At 38.3% G+C, this 19,134-nt stretch overlaps 1 protein-coding gene across 9 annotated transcripts in view; it reads right to left on the bottom strand.

The window, feature by feature from the left end:
- DIPK1A (divergent protein kinase domain 1A) overlaps positions 1-19,134 on the bottom strand; it is a 122,750-nt gene that overhangs the window by 47,896 nt on the left and 55,720 nt on the right. For 3 of the 9 annotated variants that reach the window (XM_017974941.4, XM_078332468.1, XM_078332471.1), the window contains exon 2: positions 3,917-4,012. The exons of the other annotated variants lie outside the window; for them this stretch is intronic. The gene's annotated coding sequence lies outside the window, so the exon portion shown is untranslated. The remainder of the gene's footprint in view (positions 1-3,916; positions 4,013-19,134) is intronic. 9 annotated transcript variants of the gene reach the window in all.

Raw genomic sequence — 19,134 nt, forward strand, 5'->3', positions numbered from 1 at the left:
CCAAAGTGCTGGGATTATAGGTGTGAACCACTGTGCCCAGCCTAATGTTACACGGCTTTCTAAAATGCTTGTTAACAATTAACATTCACTGCATTTTACCTTCCCCAGCATCCAATTCTATAGGTAATTATAGTTTTAGTTTCATTTCTTTGACAGTGGCCTTAACATTCTAGAAAATATGCTCTCTGAATATTAAGTACCAACTCTAGTAAAAGTCCAGTTAAACCTAGACCTGTGAGGCACTGATAAGAGCTGGTGAATGACCAACTGAGAACTTCTAAAATGCAGAATGTCCGGAATTTATCTAGGAAATGTATATCAAAGTGATCATAAGGGGCAGGAGAGCTAGTCAAAAATCTAAAGGGCCCTCAACACTGGGATGACCTCGGTCAAATTCAGGTATCTTAAGAGCTACCAAGGTTTAATTCTTTGAGCTTGACATAAAATAATTAAACAGTGAAATCTAAGATAGGCCGTCAGGTTATGTGGATCCAAGCAAAGAAACAGGGCCTTAAATTGCCCATCTAAGTGTCTCAGAGAACAGAGAGAGGTTGTTATTGCAGCATTCCTTCTTAGAATGAACATCACCAACACCTATCTAACTAGCCTCTTTTTTTTTTTTGAGACGGAGTTTCGCTCTTGTTACCCAGGCTGGAGTGCAATGGTGCAATCTCGGATCACCGCAACCTCCGCCTCCTGGGTTCGGGCAATTCTCCTGCCTCAGCCTCCTGAGTAGCTGGGATTACAGGCACGCGCCACCGTGCCCAGCTAATTTTTTTTGTATTTTTAGTAGAGACGGGGTTTCACCATGTTGACCAGTATGGTCTCGATCTCTTGACCTCGTGATCCACCCGCCTCGGCCTCCCAAAGTGCTGGGATTACAGGCTTGATAGTAAAATATTGATGGTGCAGCAGTTTTTAGAAGAGTCTAAAAATCTCTTTGGAATGGTAAAACCCTATTTTGCAAAACATGCAAACCAGATGGCCATTTCTAATTTTGGAATTTCTCAGACAGGTGTTAATCCAAAATCGTCTTCCCATTTCTCTCTTAAATTCCAGAGAAGGCTAAGACCAAAACAAAACTTACAGAAATTGTTTCAGAGACAAATGACAGCTCTTTTGATCAAAGCAATTTTTACTTGGAAGGAAACAGCTGACTTACAAAGGAAATATACTGAGACTATTTCTAAATAAAAGTGTTTTTGCTGTGACACTGCAGGAAATTGAGGCACCTTCCACACTGGTGGTTATTTACAGCAACATAAGTACTTAGAAAAATAATAGGCTTCACCTTGCCATATGGGAAAATGCTGAAAAATAATTACCCAAAGATCTTCATGAAAATATACTGCTAGAATTATCTATGGTGTTTATGTAAATTCTGTTTGAAGTGATTGTTGCTATAAATCTCTTAAATATGCAGCATATACCTATAAGCAAAAGATGGCAATATTTTCTTAATTTTTAATTTTTATGGGTACATTATAGATATATATATATTTATGGGGTACATGAGATATTTTGTACAGACATGCAATGCATAATAATCACCTCAGGGTAAATGGGGCATCCATCACCTCAAGCACTTATCCTTTCTTTATGTTATGAACATTCCAATTATACCCTTTTAGTTATTTTAAAATGTACAATAAATTACTGTTGACTGTAACTACTCTGTTGGACTAACAAATACTAGATCTTATTCATTCTGTCTAACTATATTTTCATAGCAATTAACTATCTCCACTTCCCACCCACCCCACTACCTTTCCCATAATTCCACTCTTCAATAGTTTTAATTTTCAGCTCCCACAATTAAGTGAGAACAGGTGAAGTTTGTCGTTCTATGCCTGGCTTGTTTCACTTATCATAATGACCTCCAGTTCCATCCATGTTGTTGTAAATGGCAGGATTTCTTTTTTTTTTTTTTCCTATGGCTGAACAGTACTCCATTTTGTATATATACCACAGTTTCTTTACCCATTCATCTGCTGATGGACACTTAGGTTGCTTCTAAATCTTAGCTATTGTGAATAGTGCTACAATCGAATGGGAACGCAGAAATCTATTTTATTTTGTTAATTCCTTTCTTTTGTTAATTCCTAGCAGTGGGGTTGCTGGATCATATAGTAGATCTATTTTTAGTTTTTTGAGGAACCACCATGCCACTCTCCATAGTGGCTGTACTAATTTACATTTCCACGAAAAACGTACAAGGGTTCCTTGTTATTTACATCCTTGCCAGCATTCATTATTGCCCATCTTTTGAATAGAAGCCATTTTATCTGGAGTGAGATGAATTTCTCTGGTATCAGTGATGTTAAGCACCTTTTCATATACCTGATTGTCATTTGTATGTTTTTTTCTAAGAAACGTCTATTCAGATCTGCCCATTTTAAAATAAGATTATTAGATTTTTTTCCTATTGAGTTATTTAAGTTCCTTATATATTCTGGCTATTAACCCTGTTGTGTCAGATGGGTAGTTTGCAAACATTTTCTCCCATTCTGTGAGTTGTCTCTTCACTTGATTGATTGTCCACATTGCTGTGCAGAACCTTTTATTTTTGTTTTTTAAAATTTATTTTATTTTTTTAAGACAAGTGTGAGATAGTATGCAGAAGCTTTTTTACTTGATGTGATCCCATTTGTCCATTCTCACTTGCATGTTCTTTAGGGTATTACCCAATAAATCTTTGCCTAGACCAATTTCCTGGAGAATTTCCCCAATGTTTTCTGGTAGCAGTTCCATAATTTCAGGTCTTAGACTTAAGTCTTTAATCCATTTTTATTTGATTTTTGTATTTGGCGAAAGATAGGGGTCTAGTTTCATTCTTCTGCATATGAATATCCAGTTTTCCCAGGGACCATTTATTGAAGAGACTGTCCTTTCCTCAATGTATATCCTTAGCACCTTTGTCAAAAATGAGTTCACCATAGATGTATATATTTATTTCTGGGTTCTCTATTCTGTTCCCTGGTCTATGTTCTTGTTTTTATGTCAGTACCATGCTGGTTTGGTTATAATAGCTCTGTAGTATAATTCAAAGTCGAGTAATGTGATTCCTTTAGTTTTGTTCTTTTTGCTTAGGATGGCTTTGGCTATTCTGGGCCTTCCGTGTTCCACACAAATTTTTTTTTTAATGTTGCTTACACAGAATCACATAAATTTTAATATCTTTTTTTCTATTTCTGTGAAGGATTTAAAAAATTATACCAAAGAACAAGCTAGCCTGATACTGTTTTAAATGTAAGTTTCTCTTCTTCCACCCACTATTTCCTAACATTGCTAACTATTAATATATGGATCATAATAGGGCCATATCTGCTAAGAAATATTAAATCAGAGACTAAATCTTAGATAGATGAGTGTTAGCTAGCCTAGAAGCACAGGTTATTAAGGGTTAGAAGAGGCCTTGAAGATAACATAGTTGGAATAACTATAAATGAGGCCCCAGAATGGTTTGGAATTTGTCAACTATCGCCCAATTAGTAAGTTAGGTAACCTTGAGCAAGTTACTAAACTTCTTTGAGCTTTAGTGTCTTCATCAATAAAATGCAGTTATAAAATTTAAATAAAAGCATGAACAAAATATTTATATTAAAAATTCCTGATTATATAAGTATGATAATGTATATAATATGAATACAATGATACCTACATTAGGGGATATAAATTAAAAAATTTTTCAATTGAGATGCACAATCAAAAAAGCATGGAGATCAGTGAAAAAAAGACACAGCATGTGGAGCCTGGTAGTGTTTGTTTCGCCCAGGTAAGTGTAAGATCTAGCACTCTTGCTCTTTTCACTATGCCATGGAATTCCATAGAGAATCTATGGACCTAAAACCGACCTAAAACCAGCCTACCTATGAATGAAAGGGCTGAGCTACCTGTATATGAGAACCTAAATTACCTCTTATCCTTGAAGATAGTACCTCTGAATTAGAAATGAATCCAGTGTGGACCATTATAAACAAGCTCACATTTCACTGCCTCTGCTGTACCTATCCTATAAATAAAAAAAAAGAAGTCAGTATCTGGGTTCAGTTAGGTTCTTTAAATGTTTAATATTCAAATGAATGACAAAATAATTTAAAATTTCTAATTTATATTTTAAATTGCTAGGAGTCTTAAGGTATGATTTAAGCAAGTTAATTGGGGAAATAATATAATAAGGAGATGAAAAGATGTTGTCATAGCAGTCCATAAGGCTAAGTAAAAATTTTAAAGTTGAACAAAACAGGGCAGCTAGTTAATCATCACACACCACAGGTCCTATATTTTAGAGCAGCTCCACTTGAATACTACCAATAAATTATTTTTAAGGTTTGGAGCATCTTTTTGTGTTTTATTCTGCAGTGTTATTTTAAAATTACATTAAAACATTTAAAAAATTGAATCAGATCAGTGGTTGCTTTGGAGGGTGACTGAGAAGGGTCACAAGAGACATTTTTAGGAAGATGTAAATGTTCTGTGTCTTAATTTTTTTAATTAAAAAAATTTTTTTAGAGACAGGGTCTTGCTGTGTGGCCCAGGATGGCGTACAGTGGCACAATCATAACTTATCGCAAACTTGAACTCCTAGATTCCAGGGATCCTCCCACTTTATCCTCCTGAGTAGCTAAGACTACAGGTATACTCCACCATGCCTGGCTTACTTTTCATTTTTTATAGAGACAGGGTCTTGCTATGCTGCTCAGGCTTGCCTTGAACCCTGAGCTCAAGTGATCCTCCTGACTCAGTCTCCCAAAGTGCTGGGATTATAGGTGCGAGCCACCACGCACAACCACTTCTGTTTCTTAATAGGGATAAGGCTCATGCTAATAATGGACTTATCAAAGCTGATCAAACTGTACAACATAAAATTTCAGCATTTCACTTTATGTAAATTAGACCTCGATAAGAAAATTTTCAAAAAAATTTTTTTGAGACAGGGTCTCGCTCTAGCAGCCAGGCTGAGTGCAGTGGCATGATCCCAGTTCACTGCAAACTCTGCCTCTTGGGTTCAAATGATCCTCCTACCTCAGCAGGTGATAGGAAGAAATCAAGTAGGACCCCCAAGTTTCTGGCTTGAGTAACGAGGTGGATTCTAGTGCCATTTTCGAAAACACTGCAGGACAAACCATTGGGGGAAGGATGAGTTCAGTTTTGAACATGTTGAGACTGAAGTGCCTATGAGTCATGCAAGTGATATTTAGCAGGCAGCTGTATGTACAGGTCTATAGTAGGAAAAACAGAGATTAGAACTGGAGGTAGAGGTGTAATAATCACAGGGAAAGCAACAATCTATGGGAGTAGCTGGCATCACTTGAGGAAAAAAATTAAGAGTGAGAAAAGGGTTTAGGACTGACCCCTGAGAATCTTCACTATTTAATGACTGGGTAAAAAAAAAAAAAAAAAAAAAAGATAAGCTGATAAAAGAGTTCATGGAAGATCAGATAGGGTACAAGAAAATGAGAATGTTGTGACACAGAAATTACGGAAAGGAAAGGATTTTGAGAAGAAAGTGGTCAATTATGTCAGAAGTTGGAGACTGGAAAATATCCACTGGATTCAGTGACACGGAGTCAGTGTTGACCTTGATATGAGCAACTTCATGGAAGAAAAGCCAGACTGGAGTAGGCATAAGAGCAGGAGGTGTTAATATAAAGACAACCAGCTAGATGACTCTTAAGAGAAGTTCAACTATGAAGGGGAGGACAGATATAGAGCATTGGGAGCTTGAGGCAGAGGTTTTTTAAAGCAAAGAGAAACTAGCACATATTTAAATGTTGACAGAAAAGTGAGGTGTTGACAGCTAAACAGCACAGAGGTTCCTGAAAGGTTGGAAGGGAGGAATCCAAAGAGGGGACAAAGGAGCTGGACTTAGACTCAAGGAGAGACACTAACTCTGCTGTCCCTAGAGCAAAAGGAAAGGTGTAAGGATGGATGCACATCTGAGGGTGGGGAGTTGGTACAGCTTCTATCAGATGATTTCTGTTTTTTCTGGCTTTGAGAATTTCTCTGTCTTTGAGAGAGAAACTTGAAGCAGAAAAACTACTGTAACCTAGATTGATTTTTCCATCTATTAATAATTTTAAATTATAAAACATTTCCAAAATCAGGAAAAAAAATCCATGTAAAAAATTAGGAAAGTAATATAAAAGGCAGCTCTGTACCCACCACTAAATGTAAACAGATGTCAACAGTTTGCTATATCAAAACTCTTTTCTAAGAAGAATAAAATATTATGACTAGACTTACCCTCTCTCCATAAATTCCTCATCTTTCCCTTCATCTGCAGAGGAAAATATCTGAAATTCGGTGTGTCTCATTCTTATGCTATGTGCTCTTGCTATGAGGCACGAAGAAAAAATAAAAGCTGCACCTCAAAATGAGGTGCCCAGCAAATACACACAGTAAGCCAAATGGACCAGGGCTGGTTCTCTGATGCCATCCCTGAGTCCTATCTGGGGTCAAGAGGAGAGAGGATTTGCAGAGGTTTCTTTGAAGAGATGTACTTGTTCTCCTGTGATTACTCTGGAAAGGAAGGAGTAGGGACATCCTCCCTGGCCTCAAGTCTAGAGAATAACTTCCACAGGACCACTCACCAACTCAATGTGTATATCCAGGAGCGTGGGAAGCAGTAGGACTGGACTCTGACCTAGGCTCAAGCCACGACGTTCTGATTATTGGCCCCAGGTGTAGAGCAGAGAGGGTCACCCAGATTTCAACAAGCTGCAACCTAAGCACCCCAAAAGGGTAGAACAGAATTTCTCTGTATCCGCTTTTCAATAACAGCAATCATTTTAAGTGACTTGACTACCAGGGTGTAGGGGGGAAAAAAGGGACTAACCAAGTACTTCAGTTGCAACTTCATTTACAAAAAATGAGGAATTAAATGAATAGATTATTTCAGAGCTTATAAAGTGCTTTGGAATCCTTCACGCTAATAGAGCATTTCCCTTTGTACAGTCTGTGTAACTAAAGCAGAAGTCTTTGCCTTCTTTGTACCAAATAAATCATGAGTGGTCAGGCAGCTAGGAGACGGGCAGGGCTCCTTCAGCCTAAGAACCTAGGGCAAGCTCTTTCCGTTCAAAGTTCTTGTTGATTCACAGCAAGTACCACCTTCAGTTTGGTCAAACATTCTTTCTTCAACACGTGGGTGTCTGGAAAATTTTATCAGTACTTTGTTATTAAAATTCTCACCTGATTACAAATCCTCTATGCCACACAGAAATTTAAAGGATTATTTGCTCACCATAACAAGTATGATTTATTGTTTACAATTGTTGAGTCATAAGTCAATGGACTGATCTTCTGAATCAGAGTCAGTTAATAAAACTCTTTAATTGGAGGTTGCCAGGATCCACCCCAGACCTATTGAATCAGAATCGTTAGGGAGTAAACCTGGAAACATGCATCTTACAAGTTCTTCAGGTTATTTATATTAAATTTAGGAGGAAAGTATATTAATGAAAGCTAAATAAATAGTGAAAACCTCTCAGAAATACCTGTTTAGTTTAGTAAAATGAGATTCCAGTGAACAGCTACCAACAATAGTACCAGGGCTAGAATGCATCATGCAAAGGTCCTTCCCATTCCAAGATTTCATTCAATTATAAATAATTTAATAATAATTATTATTGTTATAGTTGTTAAAAAATTGAACCAGTAATTTTATTTAAAATTGAATTGTTTTATTTTGAGATAATGGTGCAACAATCAATATGCAGTTGTAAGAATACAGAGATCCCTTTGCCCAGTTTTCCCCAATGGTAACATTTTGCAAAATTATAATATCACAACTTTGATATTGACATTGATATGATCCATTAATTTTATTCAGATTTCCTGTTTTACTTGTACTCTTGTCGGGGGGCTGTAGGAAATGTATTTAGTTTTATACAATTTTATCATGTGTAGGTCTGCGTCTCCACTATTATAGTCAAGTACACAACCACTCCATCACTACCAGGATCCCTCATGTTGCCTTTTTATAGCCACATCCACCTCTATCACCTCCCCAGTTCTCTGGCAATCATTCATCTGTTCTCCATCTTTATGATTTCAAGAATGATAAATAAATGAATTCATACAATATGTAAACTTTTGAGACTGGCTTTTTTCACCCAGCATAATTCCCTGGAGATTCATTCAAGTTGTTGTATGCTATGATCTGAGTGTCTGTCTCCCCCTCAAAATTAATGTTAAAACCTAACGTATATTGTAATTGTATAAGGAGGTGAGTTTTGGGGAGGTGACTAAAACATGGGGGCAGAGTTCTCATTAATTGGATTAATGCTTTTATAACAGGGGTCCCAGAAAGCTGTCTTGTTCCTTCCACCCTGTGGGAACACATCTAGAAGGTACCATTTTATGAACCAGAAAATGGGTTCTCACCAGACATTGAATCTGCAGGTACCTTGTTCTGTTCTTGGACTTACTAGCCTCTAAAACTTAGAGAAATAAATTTCTGTTGTTTATATAAGCTGCCCAATTTATGGTACTTTCATAGAGCAGCCTGAACATTAGACTAAGACATATGTATCAACAGCGCCTCACATGGTATTGTTAAACAGTATTCCGTGTATGTACCATAGTTTGTTTAACCTATTTAAGGACATCTGAGCTGACTGCACTTTTGGGGTATTACAAATTAAGCAGCTATGAATATTTATATAAAGGATTTTGTGTTAAGTTTTCATTTCTCTGGAATAAATGTCCAGGAGTGTAATTGCTGGGTCATATGAAAGTTACATGTTTAGGCCGGGCATGGTGGCTCACGCCTATAATTCCAACACTTTGGGAGGTCCAGGCAGTTGGGGCACTTGGGGTCAGGACTTTGAGACCAACCTGGCCAAGATGGCGAAACCTTGTCTCTACTAAAAATACAAAAAAATTAGCCAGGTGTGGTGGCAGGTGCCTGTAATCCCAGCTTCTTGGGAGGCTAGGGCATGAGAATCGCTTGACCCCAGGAGGCAGAGGTTGCAGTGAGCTGAGATCGCACCACTGCACTCCAGTCTGGGCAACAGAGCAGGACTCTTATCTCGAAAAAAAAAAATTTTTTTAAGTACATGTTCAGTTTTTAAAGAAACTGCCAAACTATTTTCCAGAGTGGTTACACCATTTTATCCTCTCAACAGCAACACGAGTGATCCAGTTTCTCCACATCCTTACCAACATCTGTCATTAATTTCCATTTGTTTTAATCGCAACACTACACATTTTAAAAATAAGGAATGATATGTATCAACATAAGGGTACTTATTAGGAAGAGTACTGGACTTAGAATGAGAATGTTTAAGTTGTTGCTCCATCCCCAGCACTTACTAACACAGACTAATTTAACACTAAAGTTGTGATAGGTTCATGGGTGTTCATTTTTATATGATTCATAACTACAAATATTATATTCATATCTTACAAATAATATATATGCCAAACATTAAAGTAATTTTAAAAGAAGACCTCTCATTATAGATCCAAAAAATTCCCTTAGAACTAAAGGAGAAGATGCAGAGAACAAAAGTGTTATATGAAAATACACATATAATTTTCCAACTACTATAGAATGTTAGATACCTATAAAAATATATTAGGTCACCTTCAAGCCCCACATACCCTCTTCTCCAAGGCTTCATGGGTCCAAAGATCTAGAGCTTAGAGTCCAACATTCTCACTCAACTTTTCTCTAAAACCCAAGTGGTTACAAAGAAACTGAAAGTCAGAGGCCAGGTTTAATCATCTAAACTATGCACCATTTTTTCCCCTGATGTAGCTATACCTAATACATTATACTACCAGCCACAACATCACGTATCTCTATATATAAGAAGCCACAGAGGCCAGGCACAGTGGCTCACACCTACAATTCCAGCACTTTGGGAGGCCGAGGAAGGAGGATCACTTAAGTCTAGGAGCTTGAGAGCAGCCTGTACAACACAGCAAGGCGCAGTTTTTATGAAATTTAAAAAAAAAAAAAAGCTAGGCATGGTGGCATGCACCTGTATACCCAGCTACTCAGGAAGCTGAGGCAGGAGAATTGCTTGAACCCAGGAGGTCTAGGCTGTAGTGAGCAGCCTGAGGGACAGAGTAAGACTCTGTTTTAAAAATATAAAGATAAAATAAAATGAAATAAAAATAAAGATGCCATAGGGTTAATCAGGCCATTATTTACAGCTATCTTATTCATGCCAAAACATGTTAGCTTCCCTTTTTTAAAATCAAGCCACCAAGATGAGACGTTAGCTTTCTAATTGCAGGATAAAATGCAATACTAAATTAACTACAATACTTCGGTTTACACAATTTATTTCCAAGCTACTGATTGCCTCAACCTCAGGTCAGTCACCTAAGTTGACAGTAGCCCTGTATATTTGCTCTAGTGCTTTACAAATTATCATTCTCTTTTATCCCATGATGTGAAAACAAAACATGGGGAAATACTGGTCTACTCATTTGTCTCCCTAGTTGGAAAACATTTCTGCTTTGAGAATACTACAAGATGGATTCTCAGTCAATAAATAAAAGATGGCAAAAATATCCAATTTATCATCCCTATTATTGGCCCCTTTTGAATTAATTAAGGTGAAAAGAGTTCTTTGCATGTTCCTTGACACATTCTTTATAAGTGAATTAAATAATCTCTAAAGTTCCTTCTTGCTCCATGAGCTGTAACTGAATTATTTTATTGAACTGACTCACGGAAGGCAGCAGTAATACACTGCATACAATATATTATGTGCCTGGGGGCCTCAGTCATTTCTCTGCCTCATAGCTCTCCTCTAGCAAAGCCTTTTATTTTGCTCCTCTCTGCCTATCTCCTCTGATTTGTATCTTACTTTCCCCCCCTGCTAGAGCTTTCTTCCCATTTTGTCAGACTGAGAAAATCAGGAATAGATCAATATTACCATTCTGGAAAAAGATAAGCTGACCAGCAAGAAGTCCTTAAACACAATGTATACACAAATGGGATGTCTTGTCATACACACTCTGAGGCATTTCTTCAATCAAAGCACACAGTGTTTTGAAATCAAAGAAAATCAGTGAAATGATTATTAGAATATGCAGAGAATGTAAGATACATAGACACTCCATCCGATTTCCTTTTCTCAGTTGTCTCTCTCTCTGACATCCAATGTAGGAAAGGAAAGGATCTAGAGGTATAGAAAAAATTAGGAGCAAAAGGCAATGGAGATGAGAAACAGGGACCTAAAACTGTGCCTGACACACACTAGATTATCAGTATATATCTGATGAATTGGATTAACAAGCATGAAAGGAAAGAAAACATTTTAAAAATGTAGCAATGGGCCGGGCGCGGTGGCTCAAGCCTGTAATCCCAGCACTTTGGGAGGCTGAGGCGGGTGGATCACTAGGTCAAGAGATCAAGGCCGTCCTGGTCAACATGGTGAAACCCCGTCTCTACCAAAAATACAAAAAATTAGCTGGGCATGGTGGCGCGTGCCTGTAATCCCAGCTACTCGGGAGGCAGAGGCAGGAGAATTGCCTTAACCCAGGAGGCGGAGGTTGCGGTGAGCCGAGATCGCGCCATTGCACTCCAGCCTGGGTAAAAAGAGCGAAACTCCATCTCAAAAAAAAAAATGTAGCAATGGGGAAAAAAAATCCCACAAACAGTGTTAAACAATGGCTTATCCTAGGTCTTTGTATTATTAACATTTTAATTATGAATCACATGTGAAGTCCTTTCATATGCACTTCCCCTTAAAGCAGAAATAGGAAGACATCAGGGAGGCAGCAAGGAAGTAAGGAAAAAGAAATACAGCAAAGCACGTGAGGACAGGGAAGAGAGATCACACATAAGAAGTGGGCACCGGTCAGGTATGGTGGCTCACGCCTGTAATCCTAGCACTTTGGGAGGCTGAGGTGGCCGGATCACTTGAGGTCAGGAGTTTAAGACTAGCCTGGCCAACATGGTGAAACCCCGTCTCTACTAAACATATGAAAATTAGCTAGACGTGGCAGGCACTTGTAGTCCTAGCTTCTTGGGAAACAGAGGCAGGAGAATTGCTTGAACCTGGGAGGTGGAGGTTGCAATGAGCCAAGATTGTGCCACAGCACTACAGCACTGTCTCAAAAAAAAAAAAAAAAAAAAAAAACCAAAGGAAAAAGTGGGCACCCAGGGCTGGGTGCAGTGGCTCACGCATGTAATCCCAGCACTTTAGGAGGCCAAGGTGGGTGGATTGCTTGAGACCATGAGCTCGAGACCAGCCTGGCCAACCTGGTAAAATCCCATCTCTACTAAAAATACAAAAAAAAAAAAAAAAATTAGCCAGGCATGGTGGTGCACGCCTATAATCCCAGCTACTCAGGAGGCTGAGGGACCAGAATTTCTTGAGCCTGGGAGGCAGAGGTTGCAGTAAGCTAAGATGGCACCACTGCACTTCAGCCTGGGTAACAGAGCGAGACTGCCTTTAAAAAAAAAAAAGGAAGTAGGCACCTAGCCACACACACCCTCCTGTATTTCTAACCACAGTGATCCTGGTGCTCAAGGCCCAGGTCTCTATTTTCCTTCTTTATCTTCCCTTGCTCTAATTGCCTGCAGCTATACCACAGCAGTATCTGTAGATCTTTCTCCACTACTGCAGGGCAGCATGATTCAGGAACCAGGAGGACAAAATGGCGTGCCCTAAATATATGAGTCTATGTATTTAATATTTACAGACTTCAGAGCCATGTGTAAGTAGTTTACTTGAAGAAAAAGGAAGAAATTGCCAGGCCTGGTGGCTCACACCTATAATCCCAGCACTTTGAGAGGCCAAAGCAGGCAGATCAGGAGGTCAAGAGATGAATACCATCCTGGCCAACATGGTGAAACCCCGTCTCAATTAAAAATATAAAAATTAGCCAGGTGTGGTGGCATGCGCCTGTAATCCCAGGTATTCAGGAGAGTGAGGCAGGAGAATCACTTGAGCCAGGGGGCCAGAGGTTGCAGTGAGCCGAGATCATGCCACTGCATTCAAGCCTGGCGACAGAGCGAGACTCCGTCTCAAAAAAAAAGAAATATGTATACACACACATTTACAACCTCTCTCTAAAAAATACAATTAAAGAAAATATATACCATTACCAATAAATGAGAATAACAAAGGCAAGATGCAGTGTAGTAAAGGAAATAATACAGGAACATCATTTTACATGTAGTTGATGTATCTCAGGTAATTATCAGCTTTCCCTAATAATAGTGAGGACAACAGCAATCAGAATAGTTGGCAATTATTCTTCGGTTTCCTATTTAACAAGCACTGTGTTAAGAAATGGAAGAAGTTGCCAAAAGATCATCTGGGAACTCTCCTTCATTGCTAGTTGGGATGTAAAATGGTGCAGCTACCTTGGAAAACAGTATGGTAGTTCCACAAAAAGGTAAACACAGGCTTCCAACATGACCAGCAATTTCATTCTTAGGTATACACTCAAAAGAACTAAAAATGTATGTCCACACAAAAATTTGTACACAGATATTCATAGCAGCATTACCCATAATAGTCCAAAAATGGAAACAATTCAAATGCCTATCAACTGATGAGCAGATAAACAAAATGAGGTATATCATACAATGGAATATTATTTAACTATAAAAGGAAATGAAGTATTGATACATGCTACAACATGGATGAACCTTGAAAAAACAGTTTGCTAACTACAAGAAGACAGGCACAAAAGGCCACGTATTGTATGATTTCATTTATATGAAATGTCTAGAACAGGCAAATCCACAGAGACAGGAAGTAGATTAGTGGCTGTCAGAGGCTGGGAGAGGGAGGAATCCCTCATTAGTATGGTTGCTAATGAGTATTTTAAAAGTAATGTCCTAAAATTAGATAGTGGCAATGGTTGTAGAACTGTGAATATATTAAAAATTATTGGATTGTGTGCCTTTAAAGTGTTTTGTATTGTATGAATTTTATTTCAATAAAGCTGTTATAAAAATAATCAGGTTTGATTCTTTGTGTTTTTGTTTTGTTTTGTTTTTGAGATGGAGTTTCACTGTCGTCACCCAGGCTGGAGTGCAATGGCATGATCTAGGCTCACTGTGCCTCCCGGGTTCAAGCGATTCTCCTGCCTCAGCCTTCCGAGTAGCTGGGATTACAAGTGCCCACCACCACAGGCTAATATTTTCATATTTTTAGTAGGGATGGGGTTTCACCATGTTGGTCAGGCTGGTCTTGAACTCCTGATCTCAGGTGATCCACCCACCTCAGCCTCCCAAAATGCTAGGATTACAGGCATGAGCCACTGCGCCTAGCCAATCCATCTTCCATGATATAAAAAAAATCAGTCAATACCACTTTCTAATTTTTCTTAATAATCTCTGAAAACAGAAACTACAATCTCCCCCAAGAGGCCATTTCATTATCATTTGCCCTGAAATTGTTCATTTTTAAAAGTTTCTGAGAAAGTAGAAGTTTCCTTATATCCTACAATGTAATTATTTTGGTCTATGAGACAAAGAAGGGGCTCAGATTCCAGAGTCCTTCTTCTTTTTGCTGCAAAACTCTCAGAATAACAATAATCTAAGTTAACTGACAATCTGAAACTCAAATTTTTCCCATGTACTAAAAAAGCATTCAAGGAAATTTCAAAACTTTCCCATAATTCCAATACACTAGAATAGCTGTTTTCATTATCCACTTTCTAGTTTTCCACATGCAATTCATTTTATACACAGCTGTAATCAGTGTATATATAATTGTGTTCTTTTCTCTTTGTACTGTAAACATTCAATGTTGTTAACATAGTTTTTATAATAATCATTTTCAGTGTTGCAATAATATTCTATCCAGTTGATGTATCATTATTTACCTAACTCTTGTCACTATGTTGACTTTAAAGCTTTCTTTCCCCAACTTTTCTGTGTCTAGACAAGGCTATATATAGATTTTTTAGATTTTCATTCTTTTGAATTATTTCCTTAGGTTGCTTCTCAAAAGTAGAGTTCCCAGGTCATACGGCATCAACATTTTTGTGGCTTTTGCTTTCCAAATTATGATGATTTTTCAACACTATTTTGCACTATATTGGTAGTAGGGTATGTGTGTGCATATACACATATAGATAGATAGGTTCATTTAACAGACCTGAAATGGAAGAAAAGGCTCTATTTTTTATTTCATTTTTCAAAATTGAACCATCTTTACTTTTCAGTTACAAAAATAGCAAATGCTCATTGTCAAACTTAAACAATTTATAAACTATATAAATAGAAAGCAAAGATTCCCCCATTCTTATTTTGGAGGATTAAAACACACCTCCTCTTAAGTTTAGTTTATGTAAGTGTAAAACGTATTAACTGATCAAAGGCTCTAGGAAGGTATGCACAGAAACTCCCATGGTCTGCCAAAAGTCCACACTAGCTCAATGGAAGATGAATACCCAACCAGAGAGCTGTAGGAATTGGAGGAACTAATGGGGCAAGGAGAAGATCTGAGTTCCTATATTCCATAAGGAAAAGGACAGAGGTTGTGGTGGATTTTTGAGAATAAAGAGATGAAAGGAAGGGCTAAGATAGCCCCTGTGTGGTATGGACTGAAAGCAGTCTGCCAGAAACACAGGGACTCAATTTTATACAAACAATAAACAATCTCTAAGGCAAACTCAGTATCTAGAGATGCAAATAAAAATAGTGGAAAATAACTTAACTAAAGATGTAACACATAGGCTCCTGTCCTTATGTGTTCTTAGAGAATAAGAAAATAAATGAATTTATTATAAAGAAAAATAAATGTGTTTTTTGTTTATATTACAAGGCTTAAAGATCATTACTTGTTGGTCTAAGTAAGGAATCATTTCTTCTTTTTTTTTGTGACAGAGTCTCACTCTGTTGTCCAGGCTAGAGTGCAAGGCTCACTGCAACCTCTGCCTCCCAGGTTCAAGTGATTCTCCCACGTTGACCTCTGGAGTAGGTGGGATTACAGGTACCCACCATCATGCCTGGCTAATTTTTATATTTCTGTAGAGATGGTGTTTTTCCATGTTGTCCAGGCTGGTCTTGAACTGCTGACCTCAGATGGTCTGCCTGCCTTGGCTTCCCAAAATCCTGGGATTTAAACTTCAGAACATTAAGACATTTCTAACATATAAGTACATTCCTCACTTTTGCATTTTCCTTGCCCAGCTAGCTCTTAGGGAATTTTTTTTCTTAAGCCAAAAAATCAGGTTGTTTCTTTCTAATTAAACACTTTCCTTATCATTCTTATAATACCATCGAGACTGTGCTTATACCCCAACTATACAATTTTGGTTGGCACCAGTCTGTAGATTGCTTGGTAGGTGGTCTATCTAAACAAGCAGTCCCCAAACTTTTTGACACCAGGGATTGGTTTCATGGAAGACAGTTTTTCCACAGATGGGCTGGGGAGTCGGGTGGGCTTGGAAGATGTTTCAGGATGAAACTGTTCCACTTCAGATCATCAAGCATTAGTTAAATTCTCATAAGGAGCAGGCAACCTAGATCCCTCGCATGCACAGCAGTAATGCTCCTGGCCCACCACTCACATCCTGCTATGCGGCCCAGTTCCTAATATGCCATGGGCTGGTAGTAGTCTGCAGCCTGGGAGTTGAGGACCCCTGCTCTAAACTGTTTGTGTGGATATATTCTGAATACTCAACAAGACTATGAACTCCAGGGAGCATCTTCTTTTTTATTCTTGTCCACCCATATAATAAACACTAAAATATAGCTAGATGACACAGAACTTTGTATAAATGCAATATATGGCTTCATGTTTTGATTATGAATATCATCAGTTATATTAGAGACCTTACCATTCTCTTAAAAAGTCACCCACACATAAAAGATTTTGGCACTTAAAATATTGCCTATTATCCTAGCTTCATCTCTCATCACCACTTGCATCATCATTCTACTGACCAATACCAAACAAACAATACCAAAGTACTTATTGTTACTGCAACAATACCAAAGTACTTATTGTTACTGCAACAATACCAAAGTACTTATTGTTTCTGGAATATATAGTACTTTCACATCTCTAGGCCTTTGCATATTCTGTTTCTTCTCCCGGAGTACCTTTCACTGACCTGAGCATGGAGAGTGTCTTTTCACCCTGATAACTCACTCAGAAGTCACCTCCTCCGGGATACCCCATACCACCCTAAGACTTCTATTAAGCTTTCTTCCATGCTATCTCTATATCTGGAACATGCTTTAATTGTTGCTCTGAGTATTCTATGCTATAATTAACCTCTTTACGTTTATCTACTCCATTAGATGCAAATTCAGGCTCAGTAAAAATTTATCCAGACAAGGATGAATGAGAAGGAAGAATGAAGAAATGGAGGGAGGGAGATGCAGGGAAGTTTCTTCTGAGCAGGAAACATGTCTCACTCATTTCCATATATCCAAGGGGCAAGGCAGTACTTAGGATACATGGGTGCTCATCAAAATGTTTAATAAATTGATTTGACATCAATCTTGGAGGAAAAAGAACCACCTTGGCAGATAATTCTTATCAAATGGAAAACTGCCATTAATCAAAATGATGTAATATTTGAGCCAAATCTATCGTGTTGTACACAAGTACATCACGGGCTCAACTTGAGACTCTATAGAACCTACTAACTGACAAGAACTAAGCTAAACATTCAGAATTCAAAGATGCATGAGACATGATATTTTCTCTCAATCAACTCATAGTTTAGATGGGGAATCAGGTAAGTAAAAAGATAATTACCATATAATATGATAAAAACTATATCCAAGTGATATGATTTGACTGTGTTGTCACCCAAATCTCACATTGAATTGTAATAATCCCCATGTGTCAAAGGCAGGACCAGTGGAGATAAATGAATAATGGGGGCAGCTCCCCCATACTGTTCTCATGGTAGTGAATAAGTCTCACAAGATCTCATGGTTTTATAAATGGGAGTTCCCCTGTAAAAGCTCTCCTTGCCTGCCGCCACGTAAGACCTGACTTTGCTCCTCCTTCGCTTTCCGCCATGATCGTGAGGTTTCTCCAGCCATGTGGAACTGTGAGTCAATTAAATCTCTTTTTTTACAAATTTGGCCAGTTTCAGGTATCTCTTTATTAGCAGTGTGAGAACGAACTAATATACCAGGACATGTTCAGAGTACCATGATACAAAGAAGAGATATATATCCAGCTGGAGGTGATAGAGGCAGAGGGAATTCTGAAAGGACTTCTTGGAGAAGATAGTTTCTTAACTCAACTTTAGATGATTAAAAGATGTTTTAACATGTTTGATTAGTGAGTCAGTCCATGAAGCAGGAACCACTTGTTCTATGGCTCTAGCAACCTCCTAGGAAAAAACTCATTCTAAAGGAAAGTGAATCCAAGCACATAAACTAGGGTAAAGACAATGGGTTGGTAATGCAGAGGCAGGGCAATGCATTGCTTGAACTAGATCAGCTGAAGAACCATACCAAAGAACCGGGTGTCAGAGAACATTGTGTAATCAGAGCATAGGGGTGGCAGAAGATTTTGCATAGGAACCAGAGTGTAAGAGGAAGGAAAGGGGTGTGGGACACAGTATCTGAGAGAAAAACATTCATGGAATAGAGGCTGGGGGAAATGGCCACCCACAGAGTAGTCTGGAGAACTGTATTCAAAGGCAGACTTGAGCTATCCCTGGGGACTCCCTGGACTAGTTGAGGAAGGGTTTGGAGGAGGCCACTTTCCACAGTTAGGAGGCTAATGCAGAGTCAAAGAAATGCCACTTGCTGCTGTTACTGATACTTTAGTATTTTTTTTTTTAATCCCAGGTTGCTTTGTTCTAGGTTGCATAAGGAAAGTATGTGACATGATTTTAGCCCTCAGACACTATTTATTTCAGGAGTTTACAACTGTATTGAGAAAGCAATTGTGTGTTTTGTTTTTTAATTGCTATAGAAACACACTCAGGATGGACAAATTGTGAATGATGTCCCAGAAAAGGAGAGCCCAAAGGAGAGAACAGAAGGATGACCGTATCCGACCAAATCCAGAGAATGTATGTAGAAAATGTAATGTGTTTCAAAAAACTTGACAGAATTATAAGGTAGCATATACAGGCTTACTAATTAGAAAGGAGAATTTGGTAGGAAGGTGTAAAAAATTAGACAATTTGCTACACCCTAAATGCCCTTGAGAACACGAAGACAGAGGG

Source organism: Callithrix jacchus, chromosome 7, assembly GCF_049354715.1.
Source record: "Callithrix jacchus isolate 240 chromosome 7, calJac240_pri, whole genome shotgun sequence".
Lineage (NCBI taxonomy): Eukaryota > Metazoa > Chordata > Mammalia > Primates > Cebidae > Callithrix > Callithrix jacchus.